The sequence below is a fragment of the Colius striatus genome, chromosome 24 (assembly GCF_028858725.1).
Source record: "Colius striatus isolate bColStr4 chromosome 24, bColStr4.1.hap1, whole genome shotgun sequence".
Taxonomy (NCBI): domain Eukaryota; kingdom Metazoa; phylum Chordata; class Aves; order Coliiformes; family Coliidae; genus Colius; species Colius striatus.
The window spans coordinates 2,808,614-2,826,515 of NC_084782.1; the positions used below are offsets into that span (position 1 = coordinate 2,808,614).

Consider the following 17,902-nt stretch of genomic DNA (forward strand, 5'->3'; position numbering starts at 1 on the left):
CAGAGATACTAAATAAACAGCATGGAAACTATTGAAAAGTACCTTGAACTTCTATTTCTGTTGATGGATTTTTTTTTGCATGCACAAACTGAAGCAGGAAAATATGGTCAGTGCCAGTGACCATCCAGACTAGGCCCTTTGTGCCTAATTGAAAAAGGCACATGGTCTAATATTACACCCTTCTTAATGGTGGTCAATACTTGATATGGTGCTTCAGGAGTTTATGTTGCAAAAAAAACCCAGAGCAGTGACACAGAACTGGCACAGGAAAACAATAGCTAAGGAGCATAACTGAAAGATAAAGATCACTGCACTGTGAGCTGAAAGGAGGAGGCTACCCTGTCACAGAGATCAATGTCCATATTTACTGTGTCATTAATGCTCTGTGGATCCCAGTCAAGAGCACACAAATGCATTTCATAGCAGGTCCACGAGGGCTGCCTGATTTCTCAGTGCCTCTCTGGAGAGGTTCTTGCAACACTGAGCACACAGCTTAAGTTAAACCACATTTTCTTATGCTTTGTGTAGAAGTCCATATTGTGGTTGTCCCAGCAGATAGTTACGATAACGTGGAATTTATTGAAAACAGAAGAAATGGTTAAATAAAAGTCACAGCATGTGTGTGTTCACTCCAGCACCACGTAATCAAATTTCAGGGCAGGTTATTCCTACGACTGGGGAAGAGGTTGAGTGTCAGCAATGAGGAGTCACCGCCAGTGGCTCGGAAAACAGTGGGCTGATTCAACTCACTACACTGGCAGAAAAGTATTCACCCTGTGTTAATTTTCTGCCAGTTTAATGAATTGAACAAATGCCAGAACTGGGGCATCAGAAGCAGCAGAAACTCACACAAGTGGTTTCAGGAGGAGGGAAGCAGAACTGCATGTATCATCAGCAGCAAGCTGTTAGATCCTCATTTAAATTCACCATAGAAACAGAGCAAGTAGAGAGTAGCAAAAATATCTGAAGAGTGAGTTCAGGGACTTCATGAACTGGAAGATGACAGCTAGACATTTTTTTAATAGCCACTGTTCTCTGTAAGCTTGTCTAGTCCCCTTTCAACCTCATGCCTCTGGTGTTCGTGGCATCCTGCAGCCATCCACTTCTCACATTATCAAGATGTGCACAAACTGCATGAGCTACTTCTGTTTGTTTAAACCTACTACACCCATACGGGTCCTCTGCTGTCAGACACGCTGACAGCTTCTGCTGCTTCCCCGTATTATGCATGATCTATGGGTGTTTCTCATCTCCCCTCCACCTATCACCTGTATTACTTACACACCCTTGGAACTAAACAAACTTTTCTATCAAGTACCATAAGAAGAAGCTGCCACTCCACAGTGATGGTTTGCTGGGTAAGAAAGGGATTGACTGCAGTGTCCATCTCAGCTTTAACCCACTCATTTGCCCACAAACAGAGCAGCTTCTCCAGCCCATCTGAAGCAGATGCACACCACCAGCAGTGTAACCTCTGGCACACCTCCTCTCTGCTCCCTCTTCCCCCTCCAGCCCGTGTGTAGTTTTCCCCCCTCCTGGTCCCCTTTGATCTTCAGGGTGAGTTGGGCTGCCCTCGTCTTCCCTGCCCTTTATATTCCTTTTGTTCAGCCTCTCCCCAGTCCAGCCAAGAGCTGGGTCTGCCTCCTCATCTTGTTGTATCTGCCGTTCCCCTTGTTCCTTTCTATCCTTTTGTCTGCTGCTTCCCTTGACAGCACCATGAATAACCCCCAAAAAGCTCCTTCCCCTCAGAGCCTCTGGTCTCAGATTCCACCTCAGCATCTTCGGCTGCACACGCCTGAGGTGGAAGCACCCACACCTGGGTCCCCCATTCAATGGATTCCACACTTGATGCAACGCCAAGTCCAAACCTTTCCACGAGAGGAACGCAGAAGGGGAGACGCAACGAAGGCCTCGGAGGACAAACACCTCTGCGCTGTTTTTAGGGAGATGCCTCCTGTTATCGGGCAGGGAGGCAGCGGCTGCGAGGCGGCCGGCCCCTCCAGGGCCCTCAGGTGCCCGAGCTGGTGGCAGCCCCTGGAGGAACCTCCGAAGGGTCTCCAGCACAAACCCGTGGTGACACGGGCCATCAGAGGGGCTGTCTGCGCCCCGCGCCGCAGCCCCCACCGCCGCCGAGCCGCTCGCCCCCTCCCCGGCCTCCGCGCTTCCCTCCCGCGGGCGGCAGCCCCCCGGCGCTAACAGCCCCCGGCCCAGGGACAGCGGCCCGGCCCGGGCCCCCCCAAAATGGCCGCCACCGCCTCCCCGCCCTGTGCCGGCGCCGGGGGAGGGCGCCGCGGAGCAGCACCGCGTCCGGGCCGGCCCGGCAGCCCCCGCCCCGCTCCCCTTGACGTCAAACACCGCCCGGGATCGCGTCCCTCCCCTCATTGTCAGCGCCCGCACCCGCCGCCCGAGCCCGGAGCCCGGAGCCCCCGTGGGCTGCGGCCGCCCGAAGCCGGGCCGTCCCGCCGGCCGCAGCGCGCCCCGGGGCGGGAGGGAGGCGCGGCCGCTCCGCAGCCCAGGTAGGCAGAGGTGGGCGGCGAGGGGGGGGGCTGGGCGGGGGGTCCGCGGCCGCCGCCGCAACGGCGGGGCGGGGAGGAATTCGAGGCATCCGCTTTGTCTCCGCGGACGGCAGCCCGCCCGCCCTGCCCGGGCCGGCGCCGGGGGATCGGATCGCCCGCGGTGTGGCGGCGGCGGGGTCCCCTCGAACGCGGCCCTGCGGCGCCCGCCGGGGCCTCGGCTCCCGCTCGGAAATGGAGCCGTCGCCGGGCTCCTTCCGACGTGACCGGAACAGCCGCTTTCCGGCCCGGAGAGCGGCCCCGCCAGCCCCCGCTCCCGCCCGCGGAGGACGCGCTCCCGCGGGGGCTGCGGCGAGTTGCCGTCAAGGAAGGTCCTAAAGCCGCCGGTGCGCGTCGGTAGGTTTTGGTGTAGTTGGGACTTGGGAGGTTTGCAGGCGCTCGAAGCGTGAGATCTCCGTGGATAACTTTTCCTTTCTTTCCTTCGCTGCTGCAGCCACATACTCCCATTCCTGTAGCTTTTTTCCCTGACTTCCCCCTTCTTTCCCCTCACATATCGTAACGTTCTCCCTCTTATATGTGAGTTTTTCCGATGCTCTGCCCTTTGTGAATTGCTTCAGCCGCCTTTGTGAGGGAATTCTTTTGCGGGAATGTTGTGAAACTCTTCTTTCTCTTCATGAAGTGTATTAAAAGCACCCCTTTGGCTTTGCCAGGTGTCCCACGTGCTGGTATGCGAGGCAAGTGGAACAGCAGACCTCGGGTGGTTATCCGTGGCGACCCTGCTTTCATCGCACATTTGCATATGATTTTCTTTTAATGCTGTATCTGAAGCCTTTAAACCAAATTAAACACAAGTTAAAGGATTATCCCAACTAATCAGCACGTGGGAGTTAGGCACGGAGGGATTAGATTTCAACGGGTGTAAAAACTCTGGTTAAAATCTTCCCCCAAAAAGCAGGGGAAAGTGCTAGTCACTGCAGCCTGCAGCGGGGTGGTTTCTTACCGAGTCTGTAGCTGAGAGCTGCCTGGGCGGCGAGCGTCTCTCCAAGCAGTCCCACACAGCGATGACAGTGAAAGGGGGGAAGTATTTTTACAACCCTGGAGTAGTCTCAGGCATTCAGAGTTTAGGGGAAAAGGAGGAAAAAAAAATGCAGTTAGTTACCACATGCCTACAGTATCTTGGCAGAGATACGCATCTCCTGGCCTGGTGCTTTAGTGAGAGACAGTGTTCTAGTGAGAGACAGTGTTCCTCGGTGTTTCTGCTCTGTGCAAGTACAAAACCAACGGCTCGGTGCTCTGGTCAGTTCATGCAGCCCGTGGCCAGCTGGCGAGGGGCAGCAGGGACAGTGTGCTCTGCGGCCGTTTCGTGTCCGAGGCACTCGCAGGAGCATAATTCCTCCATTGTGCCGGCTCTGAGGCAGTAAGGATGGCAGAGAACGGTTGGTGTTGCCCTGCCAGGCTGATCCCTCCTGCCCTGGGAGGGATGGTTGGGGTGCAGCACCTCCCCGCTGTGTCCTGGCAGCTGGGGCTGGTGGGGCGGCCAGCTCTCTGTACCAGGCCAGGCACTGCAGGGAGGAGGAGGATGTGGACAGCTGGTTTCTGTGTTTCTTTTGGACATGTGGCTGAAAGTTCCTGTGGGCAGGAGTGAATCAGGGTAAAGGAGTGTGGGAGAACAGAGAAGAGTGGTCGGGTCACCATTAACTAACCCCTGTGCCTGTGCTTTTGTCTGAGCTGCCCATCAGCCTCAGCTTCCCCATAATCCCATAAATGGTAAAGATTCTTCACTCCAGTACAGGGCAATCTGACCAATTTCCACCTTCTAGGAAGTCCAAAGGAAGTTACAGCAATGTGGGCTGTTCACTAGCCCTCTGGCTTTCTCAGTGCTCTGAAAATTTGGCCCAAATGAGAACAAGTTGCTGAAATTCCTTTATTTGACACGAGTTGGGAAGTGTAGACAGAAATATCTCCTGTTAAAAAGGAGTAGTCTGAAAGAATGATGTTTAAAAGGATGCCTTACAATCTAGACCACGCTGTTTTGTTTGTTATAGGCTGGTGATTGGGCTGGTGATTACATCTTTAAGCATGACTTTACCATAGGATTGGACACAAGTGCTCTGAGGCTATACTGTCCTCTGCAAAGCCTTTCCTTCCTTCCCACCCAGGGCTGTGATGTGCCTCCTTCCTCATGGAAGCCTCTCAGAAAGTGTGGCTGGTGTGACCGAGACAAATACCAAAAATAGGACGATTTTAATACCATTATTACACTAAAATGAAGCAAATAATTCTTTTAAGAGGCTGTTTGGAATGGAATATTCACATGATGATGATAATGAATAGCAGTAATATGTTTTTGAGCTAACTAGTGCAATGCAGGTCATGGGAACCCATAAAACATACTGGAAGGAAGCACACCCATTGTGGTTATGGCTTTGTCTGTGACATCTCCACAAATCTAAGGCCTGTTGTACAGTCTTTTTGCCTTGAGTAATGTTTGGATCTGCACATACAAAATAGAAAGCACAAATGTTTTCAAATACTTGGCAACAGCTGATGGGCAAGTGTTGCTTGCCAGTGCTTCCCACATCCCTGATGCTGGTGCTCTGCTTCATTACAGAATCTTAAGGGTTGGAAGGGACCTCAAAAGCTCATCCAGTGCAGCCCCCCTGCCAGAGCAGGACCACCTAGAGCAGGGCACACAGGAACTCATCCAGGTGGGTTTGAGTATCTCCAGAGAAGGAGCCTCCACAGCCCATCTGGGCAGCCCCTGCCAGTGCTCCCTCACCTCAACAGGGAAGAAGTATCAATGCTGTTATTGCCTCTGCTTTAAGCAGGCTGCATCTTTGGAGGGCTTTAGGTCCTTTAATTTGGTCTCCTCTTTTCTCCATAGTCACCAAAGTTGGAGTTCATTCTACCCATTCAAGGCAGCCTTCTGCTGGTGGTGACTGTGGCCACCCACTGCAGACACTGGACAGCCACATCTCTCTGGATTTGAGCTTGTCACAGAGTCAGCTTGGTGGAAAACCCACAAATCCTTGGCCTTTAATCGCCTAGATTTAGGAGCCTTCATAACCATCCTGACCCTAAGAAGGCACTGTGGGCATGCCATTGCTGTGGGGTTGGTGGGGTTTGGGTTCATTCACCAGCCTGAAAATCAGAGTGCCTTGTGAGTAGCTCCAATGTGAAGTGTGGCATTGCACATCAGCCACCAAAACGTGGCAGTTTAGGCCTCCGTCTTTTCATGTCTCTGGCTTTGTTGCCCTAGGTATTGACAGGGATGTTTCCCTGGCAGACCCTTGTCTGGGCAGATAAGGGTTGTAAGGCACAGTTCAGCCCTGTGTTCTTTAACCCTTGACACTGTAAGATACGCAGATGCAGCAAGGAGCCTTACCTGAGCACACCATGGGCAGACAGTTTCTGTTTCCTTCTCTGTAATGAGGCTGTTTTGGTGCTTTCTTGCAGTGCTTGCTTGGCAAATTTAAGGTTTTCATCCATGAATGTTTGAGATTCTCAGAGACACACTCTGGAAAGGTGAATGTGCTATTAAAGGGCTGAAAAGAGAGTGTTTAGAAAACAGGAGTTGTGATAATGTACATGGCAATCAGCCTGCTCCTTGAGAGCTGGATAAGTGGAAATCATTCAGGATCCACACCAATAACCCCAGGAATGAGTCACTCATTTGCTTAGGGGCAAAGTTGACAAAACACACAGCTATAAAGTGTAGAGAAACATCATCTGCTAAGTTTCTTTCAGTGGGCAGATGGGACCTGCTGCTTGCTGCTTCAACTCTGTCAACTCAGAGGAGAGATGGGGATTTCCCCATCCTCTCCAGTCACAGTTTTGGGAAGCACTACCTCAGTGCAGGTGGACACTGGCTGGAGGAGGTGGATTTGCCCTTCCCCTCATCTCAGATGCTTCCTCCTCCAGGTGCCCTTTCCAGCCTTACTCCAACTGATGCAAACTCCATGCAGCCATGTGGAGGGAGCTCACATGGGTGAAAATTAACCATCAGCCTCCCTTTTGCCTCCTTTAACCTTGTCAAATCCCCAGCCTGGCTGCAGGGTTGCTTTTGTCTGGCCAGAGGAAGAGGGTGTGTGGCTAGAAGGAGGCAGGTGCAGTGCAGTGTCACCTAAAAATGGCTATAAAACTTCAGTGTGAAGATCTGGTCCAAAATCTGTCAGGTTACTTGTGCAAAGATAGCATCCTTTGGGTATATTGAGCATCACTGCCTGCATTTGCTTTGCATCTGTGCCACCACCTTGACTTTGGGCATGCTGCCTTTGCAAAGTTCCTGCTGGCACAAAGTGCTGCCTGGGTAGAGACACCACACTTAGAGGACTTGAGTAGAAAAGTTCCTGTATTTATCAAATCCCAACAGTTTTGGACCAGTTTGTCACAGCTTTTCTGGATTGGGCAAACTTCAAATGTCTTCTACATACATTAACTTCTGAGCCATAGCATATGGGCTCTGATCAACTGTATTGAACTTTGCCCAGCAAAATGAACTGGTCTGGTGTGTGTAAATAGTTTATGTGAGATGAAAACTTCTGTGTTGCCAGCCCTAGGCCCGCTGCACTGTCCTGACCCTTGGGGAACTGGTTGTCCACAACACAGCCGTGCTGGTCCTCCCTTGTGGCAAGTGTGGGCTGATCTCTCTTCTCACAGGTGGGCTTCTGGATGCCTGCCCTGGTTTGGGAGGAATGTGTGATGGTTTTGCCCCTTCCAGCCATGAAAGGGAAAGTGTAGGATTTAATAGTTTTAATCAGTACTGTATGGACTAGCCCCTGCATGTAAATGTTTATAGTTCTGAAGTTACTTAGCTAATTGGTTTTTAAGTCATAGATTAAGTTATAGTTTGACCTGCTGTACAGCCCAGGCCATAGTATCAAACCTCACTTAGTATCAAATTAACTCGTTAACTTGGCCATTTTTGAGGCTCGTGATTTCAAGTTGCAAACGTGATGGCGAGTGGTGGTGAATAGAAGACTTTTTTGCCATGAAAAGTTCCTTACTTGGATGGTTTGGCTCAGAAGTAGCAGGACAGATATCATTCAGACCCTCTGCAAACAGCACTGTGGCTGAGACCAGACACACATCCTTGAGTGTGTGCTGCATGCCTCTGGAAAAGCAGAGCAGCAGGAGATGAGAGCTGAGGCTTTCTTAGCCCTACTAGGAATCGGCTTTGGCAGTTAATATTACAAAACCCTTGAAGCTTGTGGCTCATGTGTCAGGCTGCACAGTAGGAGAGAAAAGCATCTGCTTGTGCAGGCAGGTGATGGGAGAGGGCTGCCTCACCAGTGCCATGGCACAGTCCTGCTGGCAGCCAAGCCATGTGCTTCCCAGTGGCACCTCACCTTTGCTGCAGGACAGCGTGTAGCAGGTCATCCCATCATCTCTTCCAAGGGTGACAGCAAATATGCTGCATTGGAAGTGCAAGTGCCAAGGTATGAAAAGGTGGAGTAGGGGCAGAAGAGTGAGCATGTTGTGTGGCATGGTCCAATCTGTGGCTGCATTTCTCATACATATGCTGCAGTGTTCTAATTGACCTCTAAAGCACTTGCCTCATCTGGAGCTAAAAATGTGCCTTTCTACATGACTGATTACAATGAACATAAGCTTAAGCAAGTCTTTAGTTAGCTCAAGCATGTTTCTCCCTACCTTGAATGTTTACTTTTCATGTTTTCCTCGGCTGTTGCATGCAATCCAGGAGCTTGCAGAAAGGCAAAGCAGCAGTGTGAGCTCCTGGCAGCGTGGCTGCTGCTCTGTGTCCTGCTGCTGTCAGCTCTGCCACACTGTGCTGCATGCAGCACGGCATCACACAGCTGGGAATGACACATTTTGCTGCAGTGCTGCACCCTTGTTACATGTTGCAGCAGAATCTGTCAGGCTTCATTTTCACCTTCATTCTCTGAATTGCTGTTCTATAAATTGCTTTTCTCTGCATTATCAGGGTTTGAAGCTACAGCTCAGGCTTGTGTATCCCTGTTGGGTTGGTTTGAAAATCGTAGGGTATGTTTCCAAAGCTGAAAGGAGGCTGCAGAGGCTCCGAGCGTACACTGATCATCTGATTCCACTGCAGCACTCGGAGCTGCCTGTGCCTTTGAGGTGCCTGTGCTTCACGTGGGAGTGCAGTGGGTTACCATAAAGGGAAAATCTGATGAAACTGCTTCAAGAACTTGTTGTTACATGTGCTATCTTAGTGGAATTTACCAGAATAGAAAGGAGATTCCTGACCTAGGATCTGGAACAGAGCTGCAAAGCCATTGATTCCTCAGGTAGTGTGAATCATTTGGAAATATGTCTGTTTTTACTGGAGAATAATTCCTTTGTGATAAGAAAATGCCTGTTAGTACTGTGCATTGTGAGAATTTGAACTTGGGGCAGCTGAGAAATCCTAGTGAAGCTTCTCACTCCATTATTTGTGTACTATTCTATATAGCTACTGTTTGAGAATCTTTTTAGTGCTATGAAGTGTGATTAATGCCTCAGCATAAAGGTTTCCTGTGTAACGTGTGGGGGATGATGTTTCTATGTGAGATTTGGTTGTAGTATATTTGGGAACCTCTTGCATGTGCTCTTAAATTCTCTGGAGTGTTGCCTTTGGGTAGCTTTTTGCATTGGGCAGGGAGCATAGCAACGAGAAGCACAGTTTGGAATAGAGCATTTCTCTTTGTCAGAGATGAACAGTCACAGAGATGCCGTGAAGGGGAGAGCTAGTGTGTCATCAGGTGTGAAGGTGAATGCAGGAGCAATGCTGCAATCTGCTGTGGAAGGGGGGGACTGTTTTCCTGCAGTGATTGGAAGATGAGGGGACTCTTTGGGTGCTTAGTCCCTGCAGAGTGTAGACAGCAAAGGAGCTCCTGAGAGCTGTGTGTTAAATAGCTACAGATGTGAGGCTGGCTTTAGGCACAGGCAGAGTAAAATAGCAACTGCAGAGTGCAGGAAAAGAGTTGTGCCCTGCTGACTGCCTTGACTGTTGTGTGGGACTCCTTGAGCCTGGGTCACCTTCCCTGCATTTCCTCAGAGCAGCAGTAGTGGCAACCCCTGTTCTTTAGCTTTCTTTTGCTGTCTTACAACAGAAATGTGCTCCCAAGCCCTTAACTGCAGATCACCTCCAGTCACTTTTTCCTCTGGTCACCTACATTCTGAGCTGATTTGCAGAACAAGGCTTTTTTTTCTCCACCTCTTCTTTCCTTTTTTTCTTCCTTTCTTCTTTTTTTAAGAGGTCTCTGCCATGGATGCTCCTGGTGACTGCTGTGATTGCAGGAGCATGTGGCTGAGAGTGCTCAGCACAGTCCTTGCCTTGGGACCCGCTGTGCTGTGTGTGAGCTGGTGGGGCACACAGAATCCTTCTCTGCAACAACAGGTCTGGCAGCAACAAACTGGACAGGGTCAACAAAGCACTGGTGGCATGGCAGTGAGTGCATGTCAGGCTGTGAGTAACAGCACAAGGGACAGGTCAAAGGAGGTTTTTCTCTCCTGCTCAGTATTGGTAAGGTGGTATCTGAAGTGTTAGGAGGGTCAGGTGGGTCTTTCACTAGACCAGGTTGCTCAAAGCCCTGTCCAACCTGACCTTAAACATTTCCAGTGATGGGGCATCCACATCTGCTCTGTGCAACCTGTCCCAGTGTCTCACCACCCTCATCCTGAAAAATATGTTTCTTATGTCAAATCCAAACTTACCCTCTTTTGATTTAAACCATTTCCCCTCGGCCTGTCACTACAGGCCCTGGTAAGAAGTTTCTGTCTTTCTCATAAACCCCTTTTATATATTGAAAGGTCACAATATGGTCTCCCCAGAGCTTTCTCTTCTCCAGGCTTAACAACCCCAACTCTCAGCTTTCTTCAAAGGAGAGGTGCTCCAGCCCACTGACCATTTTTGTGGTCTCTCATGGCGCTGCTCAAGTCTTTCTGAGAACCTGAGAGCTGGATGCAGTACTTTAAATGGGGTCTTAGGAGGGCAGAATCACCTCTCTCTAGCTGCTGCACATGCTGCTTGTGATGCAGCCAGGATATAGTTGGCTTTCTGGGCTGCAAGTGCACATTGCCAGCTGATGCCCAATTTTTTTTGTCCATCAGTACCCCCAAGTCCTCTTCTGCAGGGCTACTCTCAACCCATTCATCTCCCAGTCTGTACTGGTGCTGGGGATTGTCCTGGCCCAGGTGCAGGGAGTTGCCACATGGTCAATTCTGACTGAATGTAAAGGATAATAAATTTCTCTATGAGATTATTTGGACATGGGGGCCCAGGAGTTAAGGCATCTCCAGCCTTGGAGATTTTCACAGCTTGATGTGGTTCAGAGCAACCTGCTCCAGCCTTTGACACTAACCCTGCTTGAAGCAGGAGCTGGACTAGGTTCTGTAACACCTGGGTTAATGTCACCTCCTTACTGGCAATCAAGATGAGACAGAAGATGTGGATTCCCCACTCCTTCCCTCTGTAAAAACGAACAGCATGGTGGGGGAATTGGTGTGGTCCCATCTCAGTACAGCCAAGCCAGTCCTTCCTTCCTGTGAAACATCCTTCCTTCCTCCAGTCAGTCCAGGGAGTACAAGGGGAAAAAGGACACATAAATAACAATGCAAGGGAGTGAGGTTAATGAGCCATGCCCTGGAAAAGTGCTGGAGGGAGACCCTCTGCTGCTATTTGTGGCTATGCTCACTTTTTCACTCTCCACTTCTTAAACATACTGTAAGAAAGCATATGCCCTCTTGGCTCTGATCTTCATTTAGGATGGGATTTAGATAAATGAATGGATCGCATTAAACCTTCAGATTTCCTCAGCAACATCTTGTGTAGTGCTTGTAGGAATAGATGTCCTTCAAGAGCAACAGGATTTATCTCTCCTCTGTCCAGAGTACCTGTTGTCCATTAGATACCAGTGGACTTCAAAGCAAACACAGTAGAATACAGAGCATTTCAAGATTGATGGTTGTCTAGTAACTGAGAGTTTGGAACAAAGTTTTCCCATGATAGTCATGAGTTGGTTGGCGTCTTAACCCTTTTGTGCCCTGTGGAGATGAGACTGGTAGGACTTTAATGGACTTTGAGGTTGGTGATGTATTCAGCCCTATCTGTAGAAGTATTGCTCAGCAGCTTCCTGCTGGAAATCCTGTCCCACCCTTCTGACCCCAAAGAGCTTCAGCTGCTTACTGCAGGAGGCAGCTGGATGCTCAGGATGACCTTCTTCCCAGGAAGTTGAGGCTATTCTGCTGTGTCAGTGCCCACTCTCGTTTTTTGAGGAAATGAGTAATAACTCTGGCCTGTTTCTGGGGAAAAAGGAGCAGAGGCCGAGTATCCCTCTGCCATCTCTTGCTGCAGTGAGGAGAATCACAACAGTGACTGCTGACCACTCACCAGACTGTGGATCTCTAACTTCTGGAGAGCATCAAGTTTTCCCTTTACAGCTCTTAGCTCAGAGCAGGGTCTGTGGGGCTGTGCATGTGCCAGTGCAGTGAGATGCTCTCACCTCTTTGACCCCTTTACCCAGCTTCTGATGCCGTGCTGTATGTTCCATGTGTGAAACGCCCGTTGTCCTTCTGAGATACTCAAACTGCAGGTAAAAATATTCAGTCCATAAACCCACAAAATGGTTTTGAGTGGATTGTTTTCAGTGGCTTGACTTTGTAATGTCATAACACCATCCAGGCAGCTTGTCTTGGAGCCTCCCCGTTGTCCATGGAACATTAATTTTGAAGGTAGTGTGTTTAAGTCCCCACAGCTACAAGTGTACTCTCACAAAGCCAGTGTGTTCTTTAAAGGATCCAGGCTGTGATCTGTTGGTAAATGTTATTTTATTAACTTTTTTTTTGTTACCTGGGGGTATTTTCAGCAATAAATAGAACACAAAAGACTCCTGTTGAGAGCCTTTCAATCTACTTGGCTCTCTTTGTTGAGTAAATTATATTGAAGAGAGTGACATAAGCTCCTGAATACCTCCTTTCACTTGCCAGTGAACAAAAAAAAGATACATTCTGAAGAGCTGGGAGTTTGGAAGGGAAAAATTGTCATTGTAAGGGAGCCCAAGCTCACAATATCTGTGGTGCAGCCGGGATTCCAGAGGGTTTGTGCTGGGAGGCTGTGAAGGGTTTGGAGGTTACTACGGCTGCGTTAGCCAGCCAGACAACTTTCATTTACCTGCACAGGTCGTTGTGAAACGCTGTGCCTGAGTTCAGATGACTGCAGAGCAAAGTCACCCAGGCTTCGGCTGCCGTTGCCGTGACTCAGTGCGTGTGGGGTGTCTGCCAGCAGTGCCGGGGCTTCTGCTGCGGCCTCGTGCCTCGTCTTGCCCGGCCTGCTGTCCTGGGCCCGGCCTGGCTCGGCTCGGCTGCTCCCTCGGGGCTCCCAGCACCTCTGGCACAGACCCCAGCTGGCAGTGGAAGCCTGTGTTTAGTAACAGCACTCAACGTCTCTGTTTAGAGCAGAGTGTGGATTCTGTGAGTTGCAGAAGGAGCAGAGAGGAGACAATCTTCATCCTGAAGCGAAGGGTTGGCTTGGAGCCCGCGGGAGCGGCTGGGGCAGGGGAGGCCTGTGTGCGGGCTGCGTGCTGCCCCTGGGCCAGGCAGCCTTCCTGACAGAGGCCTTTCCAATGGCTCACCGCTTCCTCCTGGGGTCTTAAACCCTGGCTGTTCTCCAGGCAGCTGTGTTGAGGGGTGCTGCTCGTGTCTTCCCCCCTCTAACAAATGAGCTTCTGGTGCTGCATGTGAGCTGCTGCAGTGCGGCCACATGCATCCCTGCAGTGCACTGTGGGGTCACCTAAAGACCCAGTGAAGTTCACAGTTCAAGTCTAAACCCTGCTTTGCTCCAGGAGCAATAGCAGTGGCACCTGTAACTTCATTCATCTTCCCTGCCTTCCTCAGGGGCCCTTCCACAAGTCTGAATTGCTGCTAATTGCAGCCTTTGTACAGCAGTTTGTCTGCAAGCACAGGGCAGGCTGCTGAGCACGCCTGCAGAAGCACTGCTCTCCATACATCCTGATGTGTACCATCCTAAAATAGTGCCAGCAACTTCATCCTCTGCATCTGCACTAAGCAGGGCAAGTGTTGAATTTGCATCAGGGAGGCTGTGTCAGATGTCAGCTAGGCCAGGGCAAGCTTCTTGCAGATGAGATGGTGGAAAGAGCAGCGTACCCTGAAGAGCTTCTCAGACATCTGGGTAAAACTTTTACTGATTTGGGGCATGTAAATGATTGTATTTCTTTCTAGTGGCAGGGCTGTTCTGTTCAGTGTGGGATAGCAATCCTAATGGCTTATGAAGTGGACCTACAGGAGAGCAGTTAAAACTGGGCTCATGCTTGAATATTGAATTTTATCAGAGTAATTAGTCCTAGATGTCTGCTGAGGGTTACTGAGTTAGAGCTATTAGTAAAGATTGATGAAAAATTAAAATGTAGACATTTATTTAAGTCTGAGTGATCATTTTTAATTCAGGTCACATCATCTTTCCATGTGCTGTCTGTCTGAGAGTCTGTGTGATGCCTGCTCAGAACAAGTCCCTGTGTGCACAGAGTGAAAGGAGGTGCAGAGAGGACAGGGTGCCTTTCCTGCAATGTAGCTGAAAGTTGGCCATTTGTCTAAGCTGTTCTAGAAGTCAGTCCTAAGGCGTGGATCACCATCATCAGTGCTGCTTTATGTTTGTACAGTTCTTGGCATGTCTTGACCTGGACTTTCTTGGCCATCTCCCTAGGGATGGCTCAGGAGTTAGGAACAACTGTCCTGTTTGGAGGCCGTTACATTTGTCCTGGGTCAGACCACAAGCATATCTAGCCTGGTATATGGCAGGGGCCAAGAACAGAGCCCTAGGGAAGAGAGCTTGAAACAGGGAAAACCTGTGGTAAGTAGTTCCTGCATGCTCTCCCAGCCTCCATCTCTTTCTGGCACAGGCACTTAGAGCTGGATGTGGCTTCTGTGGATTTACTAATCCTCAAAAGACATCTATGGTGTTACTTTATCTGTTTGCCCCAAACACATGTAACCTTTTAGCATCCACAGCAGCCTGTGGCAGAGTCCATTTGCATGTCAGGAGGAGCAGCATCTCTTCTTGTTTGTTGTGACTGCAGAAACAGTGAACACTTCATCAGAGCCTTCTTTTCCAAACTACTCAGAATGTTATAGATCTGTCATATTCCTCCTGACTCATTTCACTTTCCAGGTTAAAAAGTTCTCATTGGTCAGTGTTTTCCTCTTCAGAAATCATCCTTTTTGGCCATCTTTGCTTATCTTTTCTAGCTCACAGCAGAGACTGAGGTGGGAGCAGAAGTGCAAACAGCTTTGGAGGTTCTGGCACACCATGGCTTGAAACACTGGCAAATGAATTTCTTTCCTTTTTTTGTGCTGTACTCACTTCCTAGAAACTCATGGTATTTTACCTGACTTTTGACCACAGTGGAACAGTGAGCTGGTGTTTTCCTGAGTGGCTGCAGCAAGCTGAAAACTTGTTATTTTACATGCAAAGTTCAGATGCTTTTTTTCCATGTCTGTAGCTTAATGCTGATCTATGATGAATGTCATCTTTCATTGCCCTCATGAGACTTGGAAGGTTCAGAGTTAGCCTTTGTCTCCATGGCCCTGAGCTCAGAGTATCCTCAGCTGCTTTTACTAATGTGGTGGAAGAAAGTGTTGATGTAGGGTGGCAGTGAGGGCAGGTCCTTTGTGTCCAGTGTCACGTGGGAGCACTGTCTTCTTTGGGGATGTGTGGGTTCAAAGTTGAAGTGCAGATCCAGGAAGCTTTCTGGAGGTAAACCTGTTACTGCTGAAGTGGTTATATAGGTGGGAGGTTGTAAGAGCTCTGTCACCATTTCCCTTAAATGCTCCTGGCACTTGTGGGCAGCCAGAAATCTCATTGATGGAGAAATGGTGCTGCCTTCTGCCTCTTCTTTCCTTGCTCCTGTGCTGCTCACCTTCTTGTACTTATTTGTACTCCTTTGTGCTGGGACAAACACTTTTTTGTCTACTGTTTCTTAGGTGAGGTTGGTTTTAGCCCAGATAAGTCCTGTGTGAATGCTTGGGGTGTGAGTACGTGTACCAGAGGGGTATCAGATCCAACTCAGCCAGCCCACACTGCAGTGTTACAACAGTTTGGGACATCCCTGAACAAGTGGCAACAGACCCTGTACTTGTTTAAATAGCAGAAGCAGAGCAAAGTGTAGGAATCTAAATGACAACACAAGCCAGGAGACTTGTGTTTTCATTAGTGAATAACCTCAGGAAAGACAGCTTGTACACTATGACAAATGAGCAGCAGAAGAAAGAGAACATGGGGTGATCCTTGAACAAATACTATCAAAAGGTACTTCCTTGGGTAGACTTAGCTCAAGAAACCTAGACAGCACCAGCTTCCTTCTGAGGAATCATCTGAGGAATGAAGAGTCAATGCTGTGGCAACAGACTTTTCAAATGGTGCTTTATTTAGGTGAGATGTCCAACATAGTGTTGAAAATAGGCCATGGGACTAACTGTGCAGCAGTGCATCAAAAGCCCAGCCCAGGCTGCTGGGGAAACCCAGTAGCAGTGGGTTGGGGTTCATTGTGATGCCTTACAGCCCTTTTTTTGGTGACTTCAACATACCACTGTGGCTTTCAGAGTTGCTCCCTGGCAGCCTGGGATCCTGCATGTCAGGATCATTAGCAGAGCTGCAGATTTCTTCTGAAACACACTTCAAACTATGAGGACAGCATTCCTGCTGATCCTAAAGCCAAAAAAAATAGGGCATGCATTAGAAAGCTAGAAGCACTTGAATGCTGGAGGTAGCTGAAACTGTGTGGGTGGGGATGAGAGGTGGGTCCTGAGATGTTAGGTGGTTGTTTTCTGCTGAGGCTCCCCACGTAGCTTTGCCCTGCAGCCATGATTCTGTATTGAGCTCAAGACACTGTGCAGGTGTGAAGTGCAGCTTCTCTTGGGTCCATATGCTTCCTTTTCCCAAAACTCTGTTCTGTCTCTGCTTTTGAGATCTGCTGGGAGTTTGCTGAATTGCATTTTTGTACCAAAGCTGGGCAGGCACCCACACACAGGCTGGTTGCCTGCCTGTCCTTTCATTTCTGTCCAAGGCACAAACAGATGGTTCAGTAGCTGTGGCAGTTCAGGACACTCAGTAGCTATGGCAACTCCCCAAGCTGGTCTTGAGCTGTCTGTAAGGGAACTAAACATCTTTCATTTTAGCACTTAACAGACTTCATTGAGTTCTTCCAGGGAGAAGGTTGCAAAAATAACCAGTTTTCTGTGCTACTGGGTCTGTGAACTCATTTTTTTGACAGGGCATTTGGAGCAATCTCCATTTTCTGCAGGGTTTATAGGGATCTGTGTGGAAACATCTGAATGACTGAGCCAGGCTTTTGGCCAGGAAAGCTCACAGCAATCAAAGGAGTGTTCCTGCAAAGGAGCTGGCTTGGATGTCCTTCCACCACTCTGTTGAGTATACCCTGTATCAGACAGAGTGCAGAGATACATACAGTACCCTAAAACTTCCATGTCAACAGGGTTCTGTCAGTGCCCATGTGTCTGTCAGGTATCATGGTAGGAACAGATGTGAAGGTTAAAGCTGCCCACACCTGATGAGCAAAATGATTGAGAGATGGTTGTAAGTAGTTGCAGCTGATGTTATTAGGTGTATCACACCAGGGATGCATCTCCCAGCTCTGCAGATGTTGCTGGACTATAAATGCTGTGGGTTTATGCTTTTGGGTGCTTAGCTCATTTGTAGCATGGCACTTGTCAAATGTGTTAATCCTGTCTGACCTGGATAAGCATTTGGAATAGGATAATACAAGAGCTCAAGGTGAAAAGAGCTCTACTGGATGAGTGCAAAGGTCAGCCTACCCCATATCACATCTCCAGCAATGGGCAGAGATGGACTCCCAGGAAGGAGCCTGGGGACAGGGCAGGTGTGCAACATTGCAGGCCTCAGGATTTTTCCAAAGCTCCAAGTTTTGGCTTGGAGACTTGCTGAGCTAGGAGTGGTGTGTCCCTGTTCCTGTATGGTATGACATTTTTTTCTTCCACGAATTTCTCTAGTTGCTGCTTTATGAATCCATGAAGACTTTTAGCTTCTACAGCATCCTGCAGCAAAGAGTTCCCCAGCATAACACCACATAGAAGCAGAGCACTGAACAGAGTGGGTCCAACCAGAGACAAGCAGAAAGCAACAGGGAGTAAAACACCAGCAGGAGCTGGAGCCAGCCTTCAGCCCAAGCAGGACAGAAGAGGGTGGAGGGAACAGAGCTGTGCTTGAAGGGTAAGATCTGTGGTGGCTAGGTGAAGAAGTTAGAGGAGCAAGAGCAGCAGGCAAGCTTGTTACCATGACATTGCAGAACATAGGTCTGAGAAGAACTTTTACTGTGTGCAAAATATCTGGTTCTGAACTCAATGGAGGTGAGAGTGGGGGGATGGAGAGTGAAGGA

At 49.3% G+C, this 17,902-nt stretch overlaps 1 protein-coding gene across 2 annotated transcripts in view; it reads left to right on the forward strand.

Moving 5' to 3' along the window:
- The first annotated feature begins 2,421 nt into the window (after nt 1-2,421).
- Nucleotides 2,422-17,902, forward strand: part of LUZP1 (leucine zipper protein 1) — a 32,484-nt gene continuing 17,003 nt past the window's right edge. The window contains exon 1 of one of the 2 annotated variants that reach the window (XM_062014479.1): nt 2,422-2,516. The gene's annotated coding sequence lies outside the window, so the exon portion shown is untranslated. Of the gene's footprint in view, nt 2,517-2,827; nt 2,910-17,902 lie in introns of those variants that run through there. The other variant, XM_062014481.1, reaches the window with a different exon arrangement.